Source organism: Lolium rigidum, chromosome 1, assembly GCF_022539505.1.
Source record: "Lolium rigidum isolate FL_2022 chromosome 1, APGP_CSIRO_Lrig_0.1, whole genome shotgun sequence".
NCBI lineage: Eukaryota > Viridiplantae > Streptophyta > Magnoliopsida > Poales > Poaceae > Lolium > Lolium rigidum.
The window spans coordinates 283,088,259-283,093,446 of record NC_061508.1 but is presented as its reverse complement, the minus strand read 5'-3'; the positions used below and the strand labels follow the sequence as shown (position 1 = coordinate 283,093,446).

Here is a 5,188-nt window from a genome sequence, read left to right as displayed (position 1 = left end):
TCATATGGCAATATATTGCCATGCACCTCTATCAACTCAAAATATATTTAGAAGAGATACTTCCTCCTGCCCTATTTAATTAAACATGGTTTTGAACTGGACATATCATATTTGAAAGAATGGGCTGCAATAACTAATACACAACTAATAGATAGGAGAGAGTATTATTTCCTATTCATAGTGACAAATAACTCTTTTTTAACTCTTTAACTTACTTCTACAAATTATTATGAAGAACTGAAGGAACAATTGTCCTTGAGTGCTGACATGAATTAGGAGCAATGAATGTCAAATACGATTATAACCGCTCCAGTTCGGTTTCAATTTAACGAGCCAGAGGGAAGCCATAAAGGATAAATTTCATGTGTTAATATGTTTACAGGGAATCGACCTTTGTTTCGAACTGCCAGATACAAACCTAAAATTAGTAGAACTGGACAACTGGTATGGGTTGCAAGCGTCGGAGGAGAGACCGAGCAAAAACTTTCATGGCACTTCCGGCCTCCAATTTTGAATAGGCTGAATCCAAGTATTGATCATTAGTTCAGTACCTGTGATAATACACACTCTAGGTTAATTTAGGTCCTAAATGAAACAAACAGTCCACTAAAGGTGACACACGTCTATGCTCATACAGATTGAAGGAAGGGATCCAGTACTGCTCACAACGCTCACAAATTTATGTACAAACAATTTACGTACTCACAATAAGAGAAATAAGTAGCACCACCAAGTCTTACTGAAACAATGCTTGACAAATTCACAAGCTTCATCAATGTAATTTCAGTTATATGTAGGACCCAGAAATGACATGTACCAAGGCAGACATCAGGGCGAGCATCAATGAAAATACGGACACACCTATGGTGCTTGCATAGCACGGCCGCTGTGCCACTCAGACCAGGTGGCGACAGGCAGGCACAATCGACCAGCACCACCGCCCTCGCCTCCACCACCTCACTCCCTTCCTCCTTGCTCGTCAGTCATCACCACCCTAAGGACCACCTCCACCTCCATGCACCGGTGCACAACGAGACTAGTCAGCTGCTGCACAATGCTGCTGCCCCTGCCAGTTCCCTTCGTCTGTGAAATATGCACCAGTCGAGACATGTTAGGATGGGATTATCTCTGTGAAAACTAAACCTAGTCAACTACATTTCTAAGCCTTTGATCGACATGCAAATATCATCATTTCAACCTAACAACGAGTATTACTTGCAGAATAAGAATTCTCCTCCTTCATGGCTAGTTTTACTAAAAATAAAAATGCATGACACATAACAGAGAGCATACACAAACGTTATTCTCCTCATTCACGGCTAGTTTTACTAAAATATGCACATTACAACAAATATAAAATAATTATTTTGTTCTCCATGGATTCTACTGCCAGCATGCAGGTAGTCCAGTCAAACCTAGTTAGGCATAGAAAGCTGTTAATAAGTTTTACTCTTGTATAAATTGTCCTTCGGCAGGGCAATCTGCGACCTACACTCCACATTCCGAACAAGCCCGTAGGTAAAAAATAAAGTTAACCATTGGAAAAGTCGATAGAAGCACTGGCTAAGATAATGAGAGATCGCAAGTATCTGGTTGTTCTTATGTTCCAGAATATCTCAATGAGGAATCAGCCAAGCTTAAAAGGAGGCTAGGTGAAGTATGTATATGTGATGTACCCGAACAAGACAGTGCATACTCCTCCATATTCCCTAACATGCATGGATAATTGACCATGATATTCCCTAACCAGCATCAGATCATAGCATGCACCATACCTATTTAAAGCTGCATTTCTGTTTAGTCGTGCTATGGCTAGAAGTAGCAGTACTGGTATTTTTAACCTGTTGACACCAACGGAAAGTAACAATGGCAACGAGAAGGTAATGATAAGGATCACTTAATCCCTTCAAGGAAGTAAAAACAAAAAGAAGATCTAAAGGATAATGAGATGTAAGCATAGGACTAATGCAAGCTCTTAACAAAAATACTGTCAAAAAGGTACATTATGTGATCATTTTCTTCAGCAGTAGATTAGGTTTATAAACCAGAGCCTCCCCGTTCTATGATTGCTAGAAAAAATATTTTCTGTACAATGTACAAATTAGTCAATGAATAAGCAGGGACTTGGACAAGAGGCAAAACTGAGTGATAAAAGAAAATCAGCACATAAATGTACATGTGCAAATCTTTAGGAATGGAAAAGGTAGTTATTTCTTTAAATGATTAACAAGAAATAGTATGCATACCATATTCCATGTTTGTTTCCCTGTTTCAGCATTCCATTGCCAAAGGGAACTATCCCAAGATGCCGAAATATATTGTTCTCACTGCTCAGGCATAGCAACAGAAGAAACACACTTTGTACCTCATGCACAATGTTGAAGATGCTCAGCTCTAAAGTACAATAGTATGAGAACTGTGAGATTAACATGATTTATCATGAGTTCATGCTACAAATGATTCAGTGGTAGCGCAATGATTTGATAACCTATACCACACCCAAGCCATTTTCAACTGAATAAACTGAACCAAGTGGTCTCGGCCAAGATAAAGCACTACAGAGAAGTCAAGAGTAGCTGGCAATTTGAAAATACCCAAGCCATTTTTCCACAGGTTCCATGAACTTATAAAGCACTACAGAGAAGCCTCCGATGCCTCTGCAATTTACCAAATCCTCCTCCAGGCTTCCATCGCTAGGCCTTGCAATAATTCCTGAAAGATGTGTAAATCATATAAGCAATCATTGCTAACACAAGAAAATAGTGTATACTCCTTGACATTCTAAGAACCATAATATAAAATCAAGAGAAATCATGTTATCTCTCAAGAGTTGATGCCATTTCTTAATTACCCACTATTCAAGATTTAGAATGAACATCAAGATACTGTAGATCACGCCTGCACACCTTGATCTACAAATGAGCATAGGAAACGAAGACAACGCCTTGGCCATATAATGTATGAGATTACAGTGAACCTTACAAAAGCTAACTAAAATGACGCGCAGAGAAAAACGGAGGCATAATAGAAAAATGTGCTTATCGAGATAATAGAGGCGGACTAAGAAACCAAGTACCTGACTGCATCAACGTCTTCCTTGCGGAAATCATGTCATAGGGAAAAGTAAGATAAATGAGCAATTCTATCCACATAAATTTGGATGCTTATGCTCATTTAGAACATACATATCATATGTATGCCTTCATAAGTACATGAGAAAGAAAATACATGCAAATGTATAGCACGCTACTAAAGTATGAACAGAAAGATAGAAGTCAAACCGAAAGTCCAGCTTTTTCTGGAACACTGCATTTGGTAACAAGTGAATCTTGAAACATGCCATGTGCTTTCTCTCCAAGAGAAACATCTACGAAGCAGTGACACCACTAAAACGGAAAGGATAATAAGAGTCATTTTCTGTAATATTATAGAGTGGAAACACCAAAAGTAGAGACATGCACTAAAAATGTACCCACTGGTCATGAAGAGAGGATTACCACTCAAACTATCGTCTTCAAACAAGCAAGCAAAAAAATTATGAGGCATGTTCAGGTTTTGAGTGTTAAAAATTAGACATGCCATTGCTGAATAGTAATAGAATTTAACTAACCTAACAACATACACCTACCCAGATATAGTACAACATGAAGCAAGAAGAAATTACACAGAAAAAAGGTCATCCGGGAGACTGATTAGAGCTAAAGATGAAACCCACTATAGTAAGCTACATACTTGCTACCAAATTCCTTGCTTCCTTGAAAGTAGGAAGAAGCTCGCCGAGGGCCCAAAAATTGAAGGCGTGCAGAAGTGCATCAAGGCACATATAGTTCAGAAAGGTTATTCTGGATAGGATCAGTAGACACCCTTCCCACTATTCTCCTTATATAATTCCTATCTCTTACAGATACCCACTTGCACTTAGCCTAACCACTTGCATGCTATATGTTCACATTATCTTCTGTAAGGCTGTACTGGACCGGTGAACTGAATATATTTAATTGTAGTATGACACTATAGTAATCATTGTCCGATAACAATTCAAGAACCATCTAATGAAGGATACAACCAAATTTATCAAACAAACAAGCAAACTATCAGCCTTCACACACCCAATATTATATCACATCAGGAACAAAATAAGTAGTTCATCAATCCAGTTTCATGTTGCAAATACCGTACCACAGTAACCCCACAACCACTGGTCTTTATCCTCATTGTATGAATCAAATTTATTAGCTGACAGTAACCCTGCAGCCACTGGTCTTTAAAAATTAAAATCATTGTATGAATCAAAACCGGCGAAAAAAAGAAGTTGTAGAACAATCCTCTATTACATTAGTTTGTGAATACCTGGTACATGAAAAGAGATTCAAACGTCACCTTAAATCCAGGCCGATTGCAAAGAATGAAAAGGCTACAAATACCTGTACAAGTAAACTGCCCCCTAAATATATGAATGGCAGAGTAATACTTGTGCATCTTCAGCAATTGCTGTAAAAATAATCTAATACACGTGAAGTATATATGGTCTGAAATTACTACTTGACCCAAAAGCTTAGCAATTAGCACGCACAAAACAAGATTTGCTACTACTCCATACAAACACGGGAGAGGGATAGATGTGATATAAGCAAGCAACAGAGAGCGACGAGAAATCTAATATGGAGTAAGCAATATCAGGAGGGGTAGGTAAGTCACAGAAGGGGGAGGAGGCGAGGAGCAGCTCGATCTAGCAACGGTATCATTACCTTCCACCGGCTCATCTGTCCTATGGTTGATGTGTGTCTGTAGCAGCTAGATCTAACAAGAGGAATGAAATTTGATAAATACACTGCATCAACGATGACAAAATGAGGCCGACAGCGTACAGGATCGAGGCAGCCGCAGCGGGCAGACTCGCACGCCGGCGAAGGGCAAGGTCGCGTGGCGGCCTCGCGTGCTGCCTCGTGGCGGCCGATGGCGTGCAGGATCGAGGCGGCGGCGCTGGGAAGACTCGCGCGACGGCGGCGGCGCCGGGATACTTGCGCGACGTTGGGCGACGGGCAGACTCGCGTGCTGGCTCGTGCTAGCCACCGGCCTGCAGGATCGAGGCGGCTGCTCCGGGGAGACTCGCGCGACGGTGACGGCGACAGCGACGGGCAAGATCGTGCAGCGCGGCGACTCGTGAAATCCGTGCAGGGGAGTAGGA

At 40.7% G+C, this 5,188-nt stretch overlaps 1 long non-coding RNA gene across 4 annotated transcripts; it reads right to left on the bottom strand.

The window, feature by feature from the left end:
• Positions 1-339: 339 nt before the first annotated feature.
• LOC124695020 lies at positions 340-4,912 on the bottom strand. Of its 4 annotated transcripts, none has more exons than XR_007000517.1 (3): positions 4,869-4,912; positions 862-4,800; positions 340-551 (listed from the first exon to the last, which is right to left on the bottom strand). It is a non-coding gene; the product is annotated as an uncharacterized LOC124695020 (long non-coding RNA). The 4 variants fall into 4 exon arrangements; XR_007000518.1 differs by having other exon boundaries at positions 862-2,394; positions 2,595-4,906; XR_007000520.1 differs by having other exon boundaries at positions 862-3,386; positions 3,473-4,906.
• Between the last annotated feature and the right edge of the window lie 276 nt (positions 4,913-5,188).